This window comes from Protopterus annectens, chromosome 10.part0, assembly GCF_019279795.1.
Source record: "Protopterus annectens isolate FY-2018-M chromosome 10.part0, PAN1.0, whole genome shotgun sequence".
Taxonomy (NCBI): Eukaryota; Metazoa; Chordata; order Ceratodontiformes; family Protopteridae; genus Protopterus; species Protopterus annectens.
Genome location: NC_056744.1, coordinates 996,963,005 through 996,984,207, shown reverse-complemented (window position 1 = coordinate 996,984,207; position 21,203 = coordinate 996,963,005). Strand labels below are relative to the sequence as shown.

Below are 21,203 nucleotides of genomic sequence, written 5' to 3'. Positions count from 1 at the left end.
TGTGTATGAACTATTCCAGCTGCTGCATGTCTTAATTATGGGTTTTGCAATGAGTACTGCAAGTGTGGGGCCTTTACTGTGGAGATCTACCTGCCTGCTTTGATTAATCTGTTGCCCTTTAATTCACTTTTAGACCTGGATCCCCTCCCATTATCAGGCATGCATCCTCCTGCCGTCTTTCTTGTTTTGTACTTTCTCTACCCAATCATGGCGAAATGTGCCTTGTAGCTGATATACTGCATATCACCTTTGTTCTGCTTTGACACTTTGCTGTATTTTTTGCAGTACAGCCCCTCCCCTTCCCTGTTCTGTAGGTAGCTGCTTGCAGCCTTCTTAGCTGTTGTCAATGGCCCACTGTAGGCTCCTGGGTGTTAATTAGTCATTTGTACTCCAATTTCACTGCTGCAGCATTTCCTTATTTCTTTCCTATAGCCTTCCTGTTTCAGCTGCAGTGTGTGATGCGTATACCCATTTACCAGGTTTATGTGCGTTTTCATCTCCGTTCACATGCATACTCGGTTACCTTGTGTACTCTCAGCTAAGCATAGCTATGGGCAGTTCGACACACCCCTATCCTGTAGCTTTGCATAGCTAGGGGCAGGCCGGTTTAGCAATGCTCCAATGTGCTTACAGCAATGACAACACACCCCTCTCTTGATGTCATCTTTATCTCAAGGGCTCACTTCGGTGTCATAATGCTATGCTATGAGGTGCATCCTTACACCACCAGGGAATCTGCGATTCACTATTACTCCTCTCATTTGCATGGCATTGCCTACTAATTCCTAGCTACTGCGCATAACACTGTCACTGCCCCTTAGCAACCCTTGCGCCATGAGTATGGTGTAGCATGCCTGCCATTGACTATTATGAGGAAATCGTGATATGTGTTTCATTGAGGTTTTATTCTATGTTTTTATATATTCCTTGTGATCCCCTTTGCACACCACTGCCCTGAGCTTCCACGTCGCGATAGTGCAACTATGTATATTAAATGTTAATTTTATATTTTGTATTTTTTTATGCCAATGGCTATATATTTAGCCATTGGCATATATTAACATTATAATACATGTATTTGGTCGGCTGTCATGGCTCCGAATTTATGTTGGCAAAAACATAAACCATTTTCTACAGTTTACATTTCTGCATGCTTACACTACGCCTGCACCACTTCCTGAATCGCTACATACCTTCATTTGCATGCTACACTGCTGCACATGGGGTAATTAGCATACCAAGCTCAGGAGTTGTGCGGGTGTAGTGTTCACAGGTAGTGCACGTGGAAATAGCTCGTACCTGAATCGCTCAGCAGCCATATTTGGTGTTAGAACGCTGACACTACGCCTGCACCCTGCGTAAGCTTCATGAATCCCGTGGATGGTTGAGTTTAGTTTTATATAACATAGGTAAGCAGAACTGTGCAGGAAATTTAATGTTTGAATGAAAAATTGGTTGCTGTGAAGATGTAAAAGACTGTATTATAGCACTTGTGAATATGCAAGTGTTTGTGGGTTAGGGTTAGAGTAAGGTTTAGGTAAGGGTATAGAGTCAGTGTTGTGCATGTTTTGTGTTGTCTGTATTCTGTGTCCTTTTGTCTTGTGTAGTAGTAATGTTAGGGAAAGGGGGTTTAGTAATTTAATATGCATGCAGGATAAGTGGCAGGGATAAGGTTAGAGTTATGGTTAGGGTTAGGACACATGAGTGAAATGGTACAGAGGGAAGCTAACTCTAACCATAACCCTACCCTGCCCCCAATCCTAAACCTACACTTTATGTTACTAAAACCCTTTCCATAAATGTATCACTTCTAAGACAACACTTGATCTCTGTTTTATAGCTTGGGGATTCCTGATATACCAATATAGGGCTCTTTTTAGTGGGAGAGAACTATTCAATGCTTTGTGATTCAGTCTACTAAGTCATTTAGTGTTTTGTGATTCTGTCTTTTTTGTTCTACCATGTGTGATCTGTATGTGTACTTATGGGTGTTATCTATAGACACTGACTCATCAAATGTCAAAATGGCATTTGAAAGTCATTTGCAGTGAATTCAGTGCATCTAGTAAAAGATGACTACAACAACATTGAATATGTGATAAGACAAAAAGAAATGTGATACTTAAGAACACTTTTTCTGTGCACAGCATGTCAAAACCTGATGGCTGTATTTTTTTTTCAAGGAATAATGTGTAAGCAGGCAAATTAAGTGAATCATCAACAAATTATGTTAGTAAGTCTGAAGTAATTTTAAATTTGTTCTTTAGTTGTAGATCGTATATCATTTAAGCCCTGCTCTACCCTACCTCCTAGCCAAAATACATCATGTAAAAGACAACTGAATGCACTGCTGAAAAATAAAGGAAAACTGAAAATACAGAGAAGATTGAGAATGTAGTAATCGATCACTGCAGATGCCCAATCCTTCTGTTCATAATCATTTAACTGTGTTTCTTCATGAAAAGATACAGTCCTATGTTAGATATTAAACCTTCATTTTAACTTAGAATTATACTACAGTAAGTGAAGTAGTTTGTGAGTGTCGGTATTTTTTCAAACATAGAAAGTTGCCATGGCAATGCTCATTTAGTGTTATTAGCAGTCAGGCTAAGTTGGAGAGGTATAAAATATTAAAAAGAATGCTTGTCAGAAGTGTTTCATTTCTCAAACCTTTTAAAAGATGAATCTCTAGGACTTCTTAAGTGGCATTAAGCATTTTCTGCCTCAATGAATACTCCTGATAGTTAAGGTTAGCAGGCTTATCTATGATTTGACACATCTATGCCCCAGCTACTACGCAATGCACTCATTGCAGTTTTTGTCATATAGAGTGCATTATTTTGTCCCTGTGTTTCTGTCTGCTTCTTGATCATTTATCACATATCATTTAAGCTGTGGACAATGCTGCCACCTTCTTTCCAGGATAGAAGAACCAATAACTGCTCTTCAGTCCCACTTCTCCCTTGTTGGTCTCTCCAATGATCAGTCCCACTAACTGAACCTGGTTTCATCGGTTTCAGACATGGCTTTATCACTCTGGGCCACTAAGTTGGCATACTCTACCATAGCTTCTGATACATGCTGATTCTTATGTTATACCCATTTTGCTCAGCCATTTTTGCCAAGACTTCTGCTTTATAGATCGGCCTATTTATTTATTGACATTTGTTAACCAGGTAGATGGTCTGATCAGCTGACCTTTTTTAGACACTACCCAGGTGAAAGACATCAATACATAAGCATTCCATGAAAGCATGAAAAATAACATAAACATTAGTTCAGACATCACCATAAAAGTTCCAGGATGCACATGGTGCACATAACTTGATAGTGAGATTAAACAGAAAACAGTTACTATACTACACATGCATTCATGCTAAAACAGTGTTGTGTACACTTCTATAAAATTTAGTACATTTAGCCTACTTCTTTCTCATAGTATAGTTTCTACTTAAAAAAACTTTTAAAGAGTAAAACATTTGACAATAGGATTGTTTGCTTAGAACTTAACGATTCTGAAGCTACATATCCAATCTGCTGCCACAGTTTTGATCCATAAACTGTCTACAGCTCTATGTACAGTTGGTTTCTCAGGCCACTGTCATTGAGAAAGCTTGATTTTATTTTTCTGCCGTGGGGAGGTGGATTCCACTTCTTCAGGTGGACTGTGATCTCTCATGACTAATATTGCCACTTGCCTCCTTACTGGAGAACAAAAGCAGGATAGTGGGTCCTGGCAGCCATTATACTGCAGATGGATGGCTTTTGTATTATATCCCACATAGAGTATCCTCTCCCACACAAAGTATGCAATGACATCAATGCAACCCCTTACAACTCCATATTGAAATTATGATGCCCAATTTACACTCCACATGGGGAACATTCACACTGCCCTTACTTCTAAATAAACTACCTCCAAGGCCACTGCACATCAGGGAAAGTAGTAAATCATACTTACCGTTTTCATAGTTTTGAAGTCAAAATTTCCCTCCTCATAATTTCGAAAGGTACCTTGCTCAAACAAGCACTTTCATATGTTCAACCTAGTGCAGAAATCTGTGCATTGTCCAGTTACAAAATGTCTGCCATGATGCCCCGTCTACCACCTGGCACTGGTGATATAAATGAACTCTTCCTCTGGAATATGAAGTTTGTTGTATACTGTACTCCTGTATGACTTCAGTGCAGTGTCTCAGGTCTTGATTTGGCATGAGTCATGATGTGTGAGCCGGGTTGCTACTGCTGTATTTTTTGTTCCATTATAAAACTCAGCTGCCCCAATCCATCTTAAACACCACAGGTAAACTTGCAGTATTAAAGGTAGGTCTGCACTTTTAGTTAACCACATAAGAAGACAGACAGCCATTTAAAACCCAGGGCAAGTTGTTAGGGCCATGTCTCAATGTTTGACTTTGCTATGGTTACCATTTTATAGAGATCAGGGTAGGAATTTTCTTCTGACAACTCTTGCCTGAAATTTGTGAGCTTTCACAACTAATACCTTTAGAGGCTTTCTCAGTTTTCAACAAATGTTGTTATAAGATATGGGCTTTTAGTTCCTGTTTACTAACCTTATTAACAGTATTACTCACACTGAATTATTTGTTTCCTCATTTCAAAATTATACAGAGCAGAGTCATAATTCCCAGACACCCCCATGAACATCTGCTCAGGTTCTGTTCCAGCATCCTTAATAGGATATCCTGCAGGATGCTTTACGTACAAACAGCCTCGCCCATCTTCCATCTAAAAGAGCAACAAAGTGTGGTTTAAGCATACTGATATTATCATGGCTAACAGCATTCCTCTGATGTTAGACAAATATGAGCTGTATAGGCTTACATAACTACATGGCAATCAATACAGCTGCTATTAAACAGACAAAATTACAGCATTTTGCATATATGTGTTTGGCATGAGATGAAAAGATTAAGAAGTGTTACATTTTAGAAATAAAGTAAACTTTAACATTTGCTTAACATTTGTTCCACAGGCAACTTGTCAAGCTAATAACGACAGTACAAGCAGTGCTAGCACTGTCCCCTTGATTAGGCAGCAGGAATACCTTTTCTTTTTACCTGGTGGCATCTGATAGTCAGGAGGGCAAAGCAGCAAAGGTTATGTCCAAGGAGAGTAAGTTACACCCCTGAAGCACAAAAATAATTTTGTGACACCACAGTCATACTACACCATGATATTGGTTACCATGGTTACATTAAATACTGATCTGTAAGAAGCAATGCCCCTATAATGCTGGGTGCAATAAAAAAAGCCAAGTGGTGTTAGCATGCAGGGATGGCATAGTCCATTGTGCAAGCAGCACCAGTAGATCAATATTTGGTCTATGCTCTCTGTACAGCATTTTAAAATACAGAGGAAGCAGTTAGGATGGTATGAGGAGCTAACTGACAACAAGTGCTGTAGGGCATATGAAGGCATGTTGGCATTAAGCTTTAGCATACGGTAAAGTAAAAGGGTTCACAAAACAAAGTTTTCTAGGAATGTAGGTTTTTGGAGCAACTAAAGCCAGGGAAGGCATAGCTGAATCCTTCTGCTGTAGGCTGTACAGTAATACAGTCTGGCATGAACTCTGAGAAGATCTCCTTGGGCACAGAGCCATACGTCAGAATTAACAGTTAACAGCAGGGAAGATCATGGTACTGGGCTGCTGTACTGCAAACCATCCATTTTTATTCATTAACAGTGTTCAAAATAGTGCTTGTTTGACTAGAAAAATTATTATTTGCAACCTTAAAACTTCTGCTGCATGCAGTTTGAACTCTATAGAGTTCTGTTTCTCTTTAAAAAAATATCTAGACTCAGTGGGTTTAGTAGTATTTGAATCTGCTGAATGCTGTGAGGTAAAATGGGCACTTAGTGGTCCAAAAGGGTAGTTTTTTTAGCTGTTTGGTGCCATAACAGAAGCATATTCATGACACAAGATGCATATAGTGTAAAAATGAGTTATGTTTGGAATGATGGCACAGAAATTTCATAGAAACATACAAATTAAGCTAATGTTGCACTTGTGTGGTATTTTGGCTGTTTATCCCCCTTATTTTTGGCTATGTTCAGAATTCTTAAGCAAACATTGAGAGGTATACAGAGGATTATAGTCAATCACTAATGCTAGCTATTAAAATTCCATACTTTAATTATGCAGAAAATGCATGTTGATGCAAAACCTGTTCTGTTAAAATTTCAAATGAAGGTTTTCAGCCTTCACCCCCATTACATTTGGCTTTATGCAAAATCCAAAGAAGTTGATCAGTATGCCCCAGAAACACTCGCAATGGTAACCGTGAGATTAGGCAGCCAGAAAAAGATGATTTATTACTCCAGTCATCTTTTTCCAGCTGCCTAAGCTTGCCGTTACCTTGCAAATGTCAAAATGAATGATTCCATGTAATTGCTACTCTGGCAGCAGCTTAAGGGCACATTGGGCTGCTGTTAAAAGTGGAGGCTCTTGCCTCCCCACCCTATGGCTCTGGCTCCCATGATGGGTTATTTTTCAAAAGCAGGCAGGACTTTTCACTCACTCAACCACAAAGAACACAGCAACAACACTATGCTTTGTGACACCTTTTCCTGTCACTGTAAGGGAAATAGAAATGGTGCCAGTGTAGATCTTAGTTAGGCTGGAAGAAAAAAATAGTGAACAGCTGTTTTATCATTGGTCAACTACCTAAGGTGACTGGTGTTAACTGACAAAGGTAAAAGGAAGCAAAACTAGTGGTCAGCTACCTCGGGTGACTGGTATTGACTGACAAACGTAAAAGGAAGCAAAACTAAAATTACTGCTGTGGAGGGATCAAGCAGAAGTCTTTCCAAGGCCAAGAATACACCTTGTATGGGACCTGACAATATCTCTGGTTGTGTTCTACATGAACTACAGTGTGAGCTGGCACCTCACCTATGTGCCCTGTTCAGTCACAGCCTCATCTCAGGCTTTGTTCCTACTGAATGGCACACTGCTATAGTCATTCCTCTCCACAAAGGAGGAGTGACTACAGACCCTGGGAACTATCGTCCCATTAGCCTGACAAGTCTGGAATCCAAACGTTGCGAGGAAAAAACAAACCCAATAAAAATAAAAATAATCCACTGTGCTATCTTCTCAAGCAACAAAAGGAGGGAACACAGTAGAAAGCGGCTCCAGCCAGACGTTTATTGAAACAACTCAGAACATGAAAAATACATATATCCAAAGTTAAGCGCTTTCACCTATCGTATATAGGCTTCATCAGAACTGATACATTTTAACAATACGCCATTTTAAATAACCTTTTTGGCACGAAACTACAAAGGGTTGTTCATCATTCTTAAAGTTGCATGTACCTTCAATTTGATTGAACAAATTAATTCATTTAATGTAAAATAAAAATGTATAAATGTATGTGTATATAAGTTACTATGAATACCATAGCCTCCTCTCTACACATACTGATTAAGTACCATATAACAACAATATTCTTTAAAATAAAATATGTGACATTCATATTTTAGAATGTACATATACTGTATTAGTAATGTATAGGTTGTAATGTACATATGTATAATCACTAAATTCATTAAAACTTCTATTATTAAACTCCCTTAATAAAATGATAAATAAATATTGTGTTGAATAATCCTTTGACAATTAATATTGTGTTGTAACAATAATATAATTAAAAAAGTATTATTAAAAATGTTTTAAAAAATATGTATACAAACTAATAAAATAGTTGAAAAATTATTAGAACAAATTTAGTAAAAAAAATTTTTTAGAAAAATTTCTTAAAATGTAGGGAACTAATGTGCAAAATTTATATTCAATATAATTTACTATCAATACTACACTATGTTTAATGTTAATATATAATATGCAATAAATATAATATTAATAAATAATTGATTAGTGTAGGAGAATGATCAAATATAAAAAGTGTGTGAATAAAAAATCATCAAAATCAATTGATTGTTGATAATATTTGTATTGTTAATCAATAGAATTAATGTGTTCTTAAAGCATGTTCACTTATGTTATGTTGACTATTTGACCGTAAATGACACTTCCATTGTGTGTAGAATAATTAATAAATATCATAATAAAATTATTATGCACTATAGTGTGTCAGATACTATGCTACTAATTTCAGTATTGATTTGTTGCTAAAAATTCACCATTAGAAAATACAATATTGAAAATTCATAATATAAATAAATCAATACTAAAAATGAAAATTAAAGTTAAAAAATCAACATTGTCAGAACAACATTAACAATTTTATGTTTAAAAATTTTTCATTAATAAAATATGTATATTTTTACAAAAAATATATGTACAAAAAATATATATATTTTCACAATTAGTACTTTTGATGAAGTGGTTCATTTCAAGAGGACAATAAATGCCTCATTATGTGATTAACAAGGGTTTTATGGCTATAGTGTCATTCAAACCAGGTGTCGTGGCAGCATCTGTAAATACCTGCCACCATATTTCTTTGTAGCTTAATAAATCCTTAATACTACCCCCTTTCAAATCTGGTTTAATATGTTCTAAAATGCCAAATTTGAAACTGTGTTGGTCACCCTTACTTTCCACATGCCTGTACAGTGCATTATTTGTGTCTTTTCTTCTAATGCAATATGAATGGTCATAAATTCTCCTTTTAAAAGCCCTCTCAGTTTTTCCAACATAGTATGCTGAACATTCATCACATTTGGCAATATATACTACGTAGGGTGTGTTGCAATTACCCTTGACAGGCCTAATTACTGTTCTATTGCCATTGTCTAAAGTAAGTTCAGTTTGTCCCATTATGTACCTACATTGGTTGCAATTTTCACATCTTTTGGTAGATGTTGGTTTACCACCTTCTCCTCTTTTTAAATTAGTCTCTTTACCTATTTCTAAAATTTTCTTCAAATTGTGTGACATCTTATAGACTATAATTGGTTTGTCCCCTAATATTCTAGATAATTCTGGGTTCACTTGAAAAATACCCCAATGCTTTTCCAAAATTTCCTTAATTGTGTTTACAAAAGGAGTATACGGTAATATGCAGGCCTTTTTATATTTACTAATTTTATTTTGTTCTTCTTCTTGATCTGTTGGAATAATAGCACCTAAAATGGGTTGATATTTTGTCTCTCTCTGAGATATAACATACTGTTTGACATCATGTAACATTTTTTTACTATATTTCCTCTCAGTAAACATATTAGCAATATGTTCAACCTCTGCTAACATATCTTCATTTCTGGATGTCATTCTAGCCGCTCTGATTATTTGGCCCTTGAAAATATTACGCAGCATCTTCTTAGGATGATTGCTGTCATATTGTAGATAGTCGTTGGAGAAAGTATTTTTTCTATAAATGTTTGATTTGAAACCTTTTTCATAGTGAGACACAATATCATTCATTATACAAGGTTTTTAGATGATATTTACATTTTATGGAAAGGCAATATGGTTGAGCTGAATGAATTTATCACTTTTATTAACAATAGTAGTGATTTCTTAAAATTTACCCATACTATTAGTAGTAAAGGTTTACCATATCTTGACACTATTGGTTCTCACGATGAAAAAGGTTTCAAATCAAACATTTATAGAAAAAATACTTTCTCCAACGACTATCTACAATATGACAGCAATCATCCTAAGAAGATGCGTAATATTTTCAAGGGCCAAATAATCAGAGCGGCTAGAATGACATCCAGAAATGAAGATATGTTAGCAGAGGTTGAACATATTGCTAATATGTTTACTGAGAGGAAATATAGTAAAAAAATGTTACATGATGTCAAACAGTATGTTATATCTCAGAGAGAGACAAAATATCAACCCATTTTAGGTGCTATTATTCCAACAGATCAAGAAGAAGAACAAAATAAAATTAGTAAATATAAAAAGGCCTGCATATTACCGTATACTCCTTTTGTAAACACAATTAAGGAAATTTTGGAAAAGCATTGGGGTATTTTTCAAGTGAACCCAGAATTATCTAGAATATTAGGGGACAAACCACTTATAGTCTATAAGATGTCACACAATTTGAAGAAAATTTTAGAAATAGGTAAAGAGACTAATTTAAAAAGAGGAGAAGGTGGTAAACCAACATCTACCAAAAGATGTGGAAATTGCAACCAATGTAGGTACATAATGGGACAAACTGAACTTACTTTAGACAATGGCAATAGAACAGTAATTAGGCCTGTCAAGGGTAATTGCAACACACCCTACGTAGTATATATTGCCAAATGTGATGAATGTTCAGCATACTATGTTGGAAAAACTGAGAGGGCTTTTAAAAGGAGAATTTACGACCATTCATATTGCATTAGAAGAAAAGACACAAATAATGCACTGTACAGGCATGTGGAAAGTAAGGGTGACCAACATAGTTTCAAATTTGGCATTTTAGAACATATTAAACCAGATTTGAAAGGGGGTAGTATTAAGGATTTATTAAGCTACAAAGAAATATGGTGGCAGTTATTTACAGATGCTGCCACGACACCTGGTTTGAATGACACTATAGCCATAAAACCCTTGTTAATCAGATAATGAGGCATTTATTGTCCTCTTGAAATGAACCACTTCATCAAAAGTACTAATTGTGAAAATATATATATTTTTTGTACATATATTTTTTGTACATATATTTTTTGTAAAAATATACATATTTTATTAATGAAACATTTTTAAACATAAAATTGTTAATGTTGTTCTGACAATGTTGATTTTTTAACTTTAATTTTCATTTTTTAGTATTGATTTATTTATATTATGAATTTTCAATATTGTATTTTCTAATGGTGAATTTTTAACAACAAATCAATACTGAAATTAGTAGCATAGTATCTGACACACTATAGTGCATAATAATTTTATTATGATATTTATTAATTATTCTACACACAATGGAAGTGTCATTTACGGTCAAATAGTCAACATAACATAAGTGAACATGTTTTAAGAACACATTAATTCTATTGATTAACAATACAAATATTATCAACAATCAATTGATTTTGATGATTTTTTATTCACACACTTTTTATATTTGATCATTCTCCTACACTAATCAATTATTTATTAATATTATATTTATTGCATATTATATATTAACATTAAACATAGTGTAGTATTGATAGTAAATTATATTGAATATAAATTTTGCACATTAGTTCCCTACATTTTAAGAAATTTTTCTAAAAAATTTTTTTTAATAAATTTTTTCTAATAATTTTTCAACTATTTTATTAGTTTGTATACATATTTTTTAAAACATTTTTAATAATACTTTTTTAATTATATTATTGTTACAACACAATATTAATTGTCAAAGGATTTTTCAACACAATATTTATTTATCATTTTATTAAGGGAGTTTAATAATAGAAGTTTTAATGAATTTAGCGATTATACATATGTACATTACAACCTATACATTACTAATACAGTATATGTACATTGTAAAATATGAATGTCACATATTTTATTTTAAAGAATATTGTTGTTATATGGTACTTAATCAGTATGTGTAGAGAGGAGGCTATGCTATTCATAGTAACTTATATACACATACATTTATACATTTTTATTTTACATTAAATAAATTCATTTGTTCAATCAAATTGAAGGTACATACAACTTTAAGAATGATGAACAACCCTTTGTAGTTTCGTGCCAAAAAGGTTATTTAAAATGGCGTATTGTTAAAATGTATCAGTTCTGATGAAGCCTATATACGATAGGTGAAAGCGCTTAACTTTGGATATATGTATTTTTCATGTTCTGAGTTGTTTCAATAAACGTCTGGCTGGAGCCGCTTTCTACTGTGTTCCCTCCTTTTGTTGCTTGAGAAGATAGCACAGTGGATTATTTTTATTTTTATTGAGCCTGACAAGTCTGATATGCAAAGCTATGGAATGCATCATCATGGACCTAATAAATAAGGATATAGAGACTCTCCTAACTCTGGATCCCACACAGCTTGGTTTTGTGAAGGGTAGATCATGCCTGCTCAATTTGGTCAACTTCTTTGAATTATTCACCAGACCTGTGGATGAAGGCAAGATGGTTCCTACAGCCTACCTTGATCTGGCTAAGACCTTTGATACCATTCCCCACTCAGGAATAATAGAAAAACTCACTAAGCTAGGCATCAACCCTTATATCACTAGGTGGGTTGCAAATTGGCTCACAGATAGAACCCACAGTGTGAAAGTAGCTGACTCCAAGTCAGACTGCTGACCAGTCACAAGTGGAGTCCCACAGGGATCGGTCCTGGATCCTCTCCTGTTTGGCATCTACTTCTTAGAAGTCCAGTCCAACACCAAGTTACTCTGGCTGACAAAGTTTGCAGACGATTGCAAGTTGGGAGCCATTATTAACTCCCCAAGTGATGTTGACATCCTACAGAAAGGCCTCACTGAGACCAACGACTGGTGTCAGAACAATGGCCTTAAGCTCAATGCCAAAAAATGTGTCGTCATTCCCTTTGGGAAAAACCCAGTTCCCATGAACTACCACATTGATGGTAGTCCACTGAACACAGATGGCGTTATAAGAGATCTGGGAACACAGGTTGACAGCAACCTCTCTTTTGACCACCACACTGCCACTGTGGTCAGAAAGTCCATCTATGTGGCACATCTCATTACTAAGGGTTTTGCATCCAGGAAGAAGGAGGTCATTGTCTCCCTCTACTTTTCCCTCATTAAGCCAGTCTTCGAATACAATGCCCCATTTGGCATGTACCTCACTAGACACCTGCAACAACTGGAGGGGCCACAAAAGTACATCACAAAGAGGATCCTAGGCCTTAAACACTTGTCCTATATGGACAGACTAAAAAAACTCCAACTATTCTCTGTCTCATATTGCCTACTTAGAGGCGATCTCTGCTTGACTTACAAACCCATGTCTGACCTAGATCTGTTAGAAATGCTACATCTAAAGAAATCCCTATCCCTCTGCACCACACTCTCTAGAGACCTCAACTTCATTACCACAATCAACAGAATGTGCTGGAGGGACAGGTTCATAACCCAGAGACTGTCCATGCTATGAAATAGACTTCCCATACATGTCAAACAGAGCACCTCACTGTCAAACAGAGCAACTCACTGGCCTTCTTCAAGAGAAATCTTGATGAGTGGATGGGAAATAGAAAATTCACCCTAGGGATCACTCCAGTGGCTCTACTCGACAGAGGTACTAGAAACTAAGGTTGTTTGGCACGATGCCAGGGTAATCCTATGGACTAGGCTTGTAAAGTCTCCAGGGCTATTAGCCTAGTATACACCTATGAACCTAAGACAAGCATGAATGGGGGACTTTAGAAGAAATATTTGTATTTTTTTACTGATAATTTGCCCAAGTTTCTGTCTGTTCAATGTTGCCAGCTTTGGCTGGTGTTGGTATAAATATTGAACTTCTCTTTATTTCTCTAGGAATTTGAAAGTTTTAAATATATGTACAACAACTCTCTAAAGGATCAGATTCAGATAAATTGCGTATATGTCCTCATAAATACAAAATAGCACAAATAAAGTAGAGCAATATGGCCCACAGCAGATTGTCAGTGCAGTAGAAGTGATGTTGTCTGATGGACTGAAACTAATTAGGGACTTCACTGGCAAAAACTCAACAGGCTGCATAGTGACCATCACTGTGTAATGGTGGTCAGGTGTCCTAGTGAGCCTAGTAGTATCCAAGTAGCATACTTGCAATGATGCGCTGTTGCACACACATTGCTGTACAACTATGAACACAAGTGAGAGTCCTGATAGAGGCTACACAGCAAAGTTCTTCCTACTTTTTTACTTTAAATGGGAAGGAAATGCACATATAAGGACAGTAAGAAAGGGTACAAGCAAGGAGAAGAACACACAAAAGGGGAAAGGAAAAGGGGTATGGGTTGGGGAAGCAATGGTATAATTTTTAATTTCTTTATTTTATATGACATTTGTTTACCAGAAATGTCCGACTGGGTATGAGCCCATTTTCAGTGGAGGCCAGGGAAGAAAAGCTCCACAGGACAAATTAAACAGAATTAAAAAATTTGAACAATGGTTACAAATATTAAGACAATAACAAAGTAGTCCAATATGTGAATACAATAAAAGAAAATAAGTAAGATATAAGTAATAAAGTCGATCATATATTATATGCTAGATAGAAGAGAGTTCCTAATATGCATGTTACTTAATGATGCATAAAAATATAAAACAGAATAAGTAGTAGGTCATAAAAGCGTATTAAAAGAGTCAGATGCCATCTTATCATATTATTAAGAATGGCAGAAGTGGAAGATAAGAAGTGGAAGATGTGAGCAGGAAAGAGGGTCTAGGATGGCAGCAGGGGAAGGCAGACAAAGACCAGTAAGGTAGATGCTGAAACAGTAATACAAATGGAATACAAATACCACACAGACAGACAGAGGGAAAACAGCTTGTGGTAGAGAGGACTGGACTACAAAATGGGGAGGGAACTAACACTCAAGTAAAGGGAACTCCATGATGTGAGATGAGGGCGGACTGATGGCTGACTGCCACAATGCACAGTGCCACACCCAGCCTGAGATCAGTCATCTCCATGTCTGCCCTCATGGCTGGGCCTAGTCATTGATGATATGTTGGTCAAAGCCAAGCAGCTGTGCAACTCTGCCAGCTGTACAAGGGTGTGCACACCAGGCTGCCAATGTAGGTGTCAAGTTGCTGGTCCCTCAAGGTCATCACCAGGCTCTCCACCTCTTGCCAGGTAACATACTAGGATTCATCAGTGGAACGACCTGACTGATAGCCTATAATCCCACTGGACACAGACCACTGGAGGTCAACAAAGAACCTTTCTGGTCACCCTCCTCTGGATGACTTACTTCATCTTCTAGAGATGCTGATATGGAGACAGCTGATAACTTAGTAGGTGATGGTAAGGCAGGTGGGCAGTGTGGCGGCCAATACCACACTATATTCACTGTCTTGGCAGTCACTGCAACTATGAAAATAAATGGAGATATATAGAGCAATAAATTACAAAAAATAAGAACAGGACAACAATAAACAGAGGGAAACACACAAGCAAAAGCAGTTATCAGTGAGGTATACTAACTGGCAGATAGTACATTAGAATGCTGCTACCAATGCATTTGCAAACAAAACATAGTATACACTGCAAATGAAAAAGGTATTGTAACAGTGTGTGTGCCACAATGACCAAGATTAAATACCACTTATCCTATCCACCAATTTGTATGGCACGTGAGCTTGCATGAGTGGTAAAGAGGAACTGCAGGGGCCATGGAAGCTGGGTTGAACAACTACAAGGAACCTGAAGTGTTCTGCCCAAATGAACTAACACTGAGTGGCAGATATGGCCTACCAGACAGTTCCCTGTGAGGCATCAATTATGAAAGGGGGGGCCACAACAGATCCCGGGAACTACCGCCTCATTAGCCTGATGAGCCTCGACTGCAAGGCCATGGAACGTATCATCATGGAATTCATAAACAAAGACATTGGAGATCTCCAAACTCTGGACCCCACACAGTTTTGGTTTGTAAAAGGCAGATTATGTCTCCTAAACCTGATAGACTTCTTTGAAGTAGTCACCAAAGCCATAGATGAGGGTAAGGTGTTTCACACAGCCTGTCTAGATCTCGCCAAGGCGTTCAACACCATCCCCACTCTGGAATTATAGATAAACTCACTAAACTAGGTATAAATCCCTATGTCACAAGATGGGTTGCCAACTGGCTCACTGACAGAACCCACACTGTGAAAGTAGCAGACTCCAAATCAGACTTCAGACCAGTGACAAGTGGAGTACCACAGGGTTCATTCCTGGGTCCTCTCCTGTTTGGTATCCACTTCTCTGAAGTACAGGCTAACACAGAAGGTGTTTGGCTAACTAAATTCGCAGATGACTGCAAACTAGGAGCCATAATTGTGACTCCTAATGATGTGGACATCCTACAAAAAGGCCTTACTGAGACAGATGCCTGGTGTCAAAGACATGGTCTCAAGCTCAATGCCAAAAAGTGCATTGTCATCCCCTTTGGTAAAAACTCTGTACCCATGAACTACCACATAGACGGTAGTCTATTTAACACCAAAAGTGTGATAAGAGACCTTGGGACACAGGCGGACAGTAGTCTCTCCTTTGATAATCACATCGCCACAGTGGTCAGGAAATCCTTCTACGTGGCACACCTCATCACAAAAGGTTTATCATCCAGAAAAAAAAGAGGTCATTGTTCCCCTCTACTCATCACTCATTAGACCCATTATAGAGTACAACGGCCCTTTTGGTATGCACCTCACAAAACATCTACAACAACTGGAAAGGCCACAAAAATACCTCACAAAGAGGATTACCGGCCTCAAACAGATGCCTTACGCAGACCGTCTCAAAAAACTCCAGCTTTACTCTGTTGCATATCACCTACTCAGAGGCGATCTCTGCCTAACATACAAAGCTATGTCAAACCCAGAGCTATTGGACATGCTCCACTTAAAGAAATTCCAATCCCTCCGAGCTACACGCTCTAGGGACCTGAACCTTGTCACTACAATAAACAGAACATGCTGGAGGGATAGATTCCTGTCCCAGAGACTTCCCATACTCTGGAACAGACTACCTATCTATGTCAAAACAGAGCTCCTCATTAGCACTCTTCAAGAAAAATCTCGATGATTGGATGGTTAATAGGAAATTCACCCCGGGGATCACTTCTGTGGTTCTGCTTAACAGGGGCACAGGAAAATTATTTTCTTGGGTGGTGAAAGCCGGGGTACCTTTTTGGCTAGGCTTGTATAGGCCCTAGGGCCAATAGCCTAGTACCTACCTATGAACCTATGAACTTATGAACAAGTCATGGAGACAGCCACATATACCAAAATGTAATACACATGGGCCACAGACACCTGGTAGAATTACTGTACCATGACATAAGACATCTACTATTAAATGAAAACAAACACCACTAATACCAGAAAAAAAACAAGGAAAAATGAAATAAAACTGGACCAGAACCAAAAGAACGATAATGTCTTTAATAGCAAATAAATCCACATCAAACAGTAAGCGCTTTCATTCACACAGGACTTCTTCAGACTGCATAATGTGACAACAAAATTTAAAACATTTAAATACCCCTTTTTCTTAAACACATGACCTGTGATGTCAATGATGCAGCCCTTTCCTTTTAAAGAAAGCAGTAAATTCCTTTCTATCATTTAACCCTGGTGGCATCATTGGCATCACAGGTCATGTGTCCTGGCAAGGCAGTGTCAGGCATGCACTTTGTAGACAGGACATTCATATGTTTCCCCAGGAGGTGCTCTTTATGGTCCTTTTGCATGAGGTACAAACAGATTTTTGTTTTTTCCTACACTACACACTAGCCCTTCCACACTCCACACCTTCAGAAGCAATGACCCACAGGTTACAATCAGGGAAATGTATAGCAGATTCACACTGATGCCCAGTGTGGGTATCATGTGATACACACCAAGAACCCATTGCCACCATATGGATGATCATTACTGAACATCATTCCAGGGTGGTATTGTTAGGGAGAAACACATTGATCTAAATGTAAGTACCTTGTTCAACCCACATCCCTGTCCGTACTTGTACCATACCACCCACAGAGGCTGCAAAGCTGATTAACAAGCCTGTTCCAGCATGTGCAATGTGGTTTGAAGTCATTGTGAGTGTGGACCAGTAGACATGAGCCTTATTGTGTAGTCCAGGCTGATGCATAGTGCACTAAATTTGCTATTCATAGGAAAACTGCCTCATTAGTATAATCATCATGTTATGAGTCTTGAAACTATATGATAAAACAACCATGGCCATTGGAGGTCTCACTGTGCTTCAGTAATTTGCTGGACTAGCAAGTGACATTGATAATGGATATTGTTTTCACTCTACACAGAACAGACCATTCTACAGCTGCTTTGGTAAGAGTGCATGAGACAGTGGCAAGTGGAGAGAATTACTGTCTAACAATAGTACTCTATTGTCATTATTGTTGTTGGAAGGAGATTGGTGCACATCTACCTACTAACAGGGGAATGAGGAAACACAGGGAGGTGGGTGATGGAGCTCGGCAGTATGTAACTATAGCAATGTACAGATTACAGGAAAGTGTGATGGGGTAAAAAGACGTAGGGCATAGTCAGATTTGGGATGAAATGAATACATATGAGTGGTATGCCTGCTGAAGCACAGAGCATCCACCCACAAAGAAATAAAGCACATGGTGGTCAGTCACAACATGTCTAGGCAGCCATGGCCTCATAGTTCACTGTCATCACTGCTGGCAGGTGTTGGTGCCAGTGCCATCCCTAAGAGGGGATGCAGCCATGGTAAGGATGTCCGCTGTCCATATCCTTCCCAACGAGGTCCCACAACACCTGTCCCACAAGCATACACACAATACAGTGACATTTGCAAGAGTTGTGTTGTTCCTTGACATCAGTTCTGAGCAAATAGCCAGTACTACTAGATCCCTGCTGCTATCAATAAGCACTGTTGCCTTCTTATGCAGTATACCCAGCTCCCACAATCCCCTGCCCACATCATACATTCCCTTCCACAGTCTTGGTTAACCACACCTCAACACTATGCTTATTGCGATTCCTGTCATTGCAAGCCCCCATTTGTGAATATTATGATTACTATGCCCTGCCCTCATATCTGTATTATATGTGTGATGTCTAATACGCAGCATGGCCAGTCAATGTACTGTAGATTATAGTCTGGCTACAGTATTGCATGCATCAGTTTTAATCACTATTGTGTCCAATCTGGTCCATAGTTATAAACCAGACACCACCTCGTTGCCAGTTCCACAGCATATTACCATGGCTTCTACCTTACATGCTTTTCCCCTGCAGCCAGTTATTTCAGTGGCTCCCCAACCCTTATGGTTGGTATACTAATGTCCACAAGAATTAGGCAGGGCTCTGATAACAATTTATTTGCAGTCAGTGGCCCCTAGAACCTCAGGGAAATTAGCTATTTTGTAGCATGTTTAAATAGTGTTGTTTCTCGTCTCTGTTTGCAGTGAATGGCCCCTAGAACCTCAAGGAAATTAGCTATTTTGTAGCTTGCCTAAATATTGTTGTTTCCCCCTTCTGTTTTCAGTCAATGGCCTATTACCTCAGGGAAATTAGGTATTTTTTAGCATGCTCAAATAGTGTTGATTCTCACCATGTCTGCAGTCAGTGGCCCCCTAGAACCTCAGGAAAATTATTTATTTTGTAGCATGCTCAAATAGTGTTTCCCCCCTCTGTCTGCAGTCAGTGCCCCCCTAGAACCTCAGGGAAATTAGCTATTTTGTAGCATGCCCAGATATTGTTGTTTCTCCTTTTTGTAGTCCTTAGGAAGGACATATACTCTTCCCCATGCTGTAACATCACAATAAAGAACTGCTGTAGCATTTCTTACGTAGATATGATTGGCCATGTCTGCAGCTACACTTGTAATCATAGCATGGACTCTCTCTTTCTCCCTGTTCACCAAGAAATCACAGAGTAAAATCTCGCTGATAGCCTCACATGACTGAGCAGAACAATTTTTATACATCCCTCTGACATATTGTTTACTTTCATTCTCATTGAGTGGGGTTCATTCACCAAGTGCTGCTTATTTACATGTGATTATGATGCTGACCATACAGTTTCTCTTGATTTCAGGACAACAACGCCACTGTCTTTGAATTGGCCCCTACCCAGTGTGCCACCACTCTTTGTACAATTTTGCCTAGTACATCACACTGTTCATTTCTAAATCCTAGGAATAGTGTGAAACACCTACAAACAGCAGTGCACTGTACAGTAGATCTTAAAATGTTGCAAAATTAGTTACGCTAATTAAAGTGTAAGTTAAACTGAAAACTGGGACAAAAATGCTTAAAAAACTTGTTGAGTGAGCTAATTTAAGCAGATTTTCTTTAGTCTTAAGGTGCAAGTAGGTTGAGTAAGTTCAGGTTATTTATAGAGCAGCACCGAACAAAGCTCAGTGCTGTACTGTCATTCTTGGCTTTTTTCTGGCTTTAGTTTCTATCCTTTAAGTACAACACTATGTTCATTTTGTTAAGTACAGCAGTATAAGCAATGAACATGCCTTACAAAAGTAGCAGGTTTTGTAGTGTGTGTGTGTGTGTGTGTGTGTGTGTGTGTGTGTGTGTGTGTGTGTGTGTGTGTGTGTGTGTGTGTGTGTGTGTGTGTGTGTGTGTGTGTGTGTGTGTGTGTGTGTGTGTATGTGTGCACATTCATAGCAACAGCAGTAAATGCAGAAGAATTTTTTTCCTGGTTGCGTGCTGAGCCATCTCCCAAATAATGTCAGTTTCTTGTGAAAAATGTATGACTGTAGAAACTCCGTGGCAGCCATGATGATCATTATATCAACTCTAAATGCTGTTTGAGTAGCAAAATTTCTCTGTAGTACAGTGTCATAGACTTCAGCTTGAGATGAATGACCATATTTTTTCCATTTGCTCAGACAACTGCATTGTCTACCTGATAATCAATGGCTAGGATACTTAGGGTCATTAAAATATCAGTACTAGCAGCCGTTGTATATACAGATATTAATTAGGTTAATCACTAAACATTTCTATTAAAATCAAACAATGAATGAAAATAAGCAGCTTTGTGCATTCAGAGCCAAACAGTTCTGTGTTTGCACTTGTATGGTTTTGTCAGGGTATTATAATGGAACCGATCTGCCTCATATTCTGAAATGCATGGGTGCCGGAACCATAGAGCCAGGGGGGCAACTGCACCCCCACTTTCATAGCTGCCCGATGTGCCCTGAAACTTCCCCTGAAGTAGGAATTAAAACAGAATCATTCACACTGCCCTTTCCAAAGTAACTGCAAGCTGAGGCAGCAGGAAAAACATTATTTGAGTAATAAAATGTCCTTTTCCGGCTAGTTGAGCTCGTAGTTACCATGAAGATGCCAGTGGGAGTCGTTCTGAGTCATACTGATAGCTTCTTTCATCAAGAATTTTGGATAAAGGCAAAAATAACAGAGGAATGATGGTTCACAACCAGGAATGTTTTTTAACTATTACTTTTTCATTTAAAATTTTAACAGAACAAATAGGTTTTTGCCTCAATGTGCATTTTCTGAACAATAAAAATATAAAATTTTAATATCTTGTATTAGTGACCGACTGCAATC

At 37.9% G+C, this 21,203-nt stretch overlaps 1 protein-coding gene and 1 long non-coding RNA gene across 2 annotated transcripts in view; one reads left to right on the top strand and one right to left on the bottom strand.

The window, feature by feature from the left end:
* The window catches only part of LOC122813444, a 436,310-nt gene extending 431,635 nt beyond the window's left edge, over positions 1 to 4,675 (bottom strand). Inside the window, exon 1 of the long non-coding RNA XR_006366686.1 lies at positions 3,962 to 4,675. This is a non-coding gene — a long non-coding RNA (uncharacterized LOC122813444). The remainder of the gene's footprint in view (positions 1 to 3,961) is intronic.
* The window catches only part of DYNLT4 (dynein light chain Tctex-type 4), a 160,900-nt gene that overhangs the window by 101,482 nt on the left and 38,215 nt on the right, over positions 1 to 21,203 (top strand). The gene's annotated exons all lie outside the window — the stretch shown is intronic.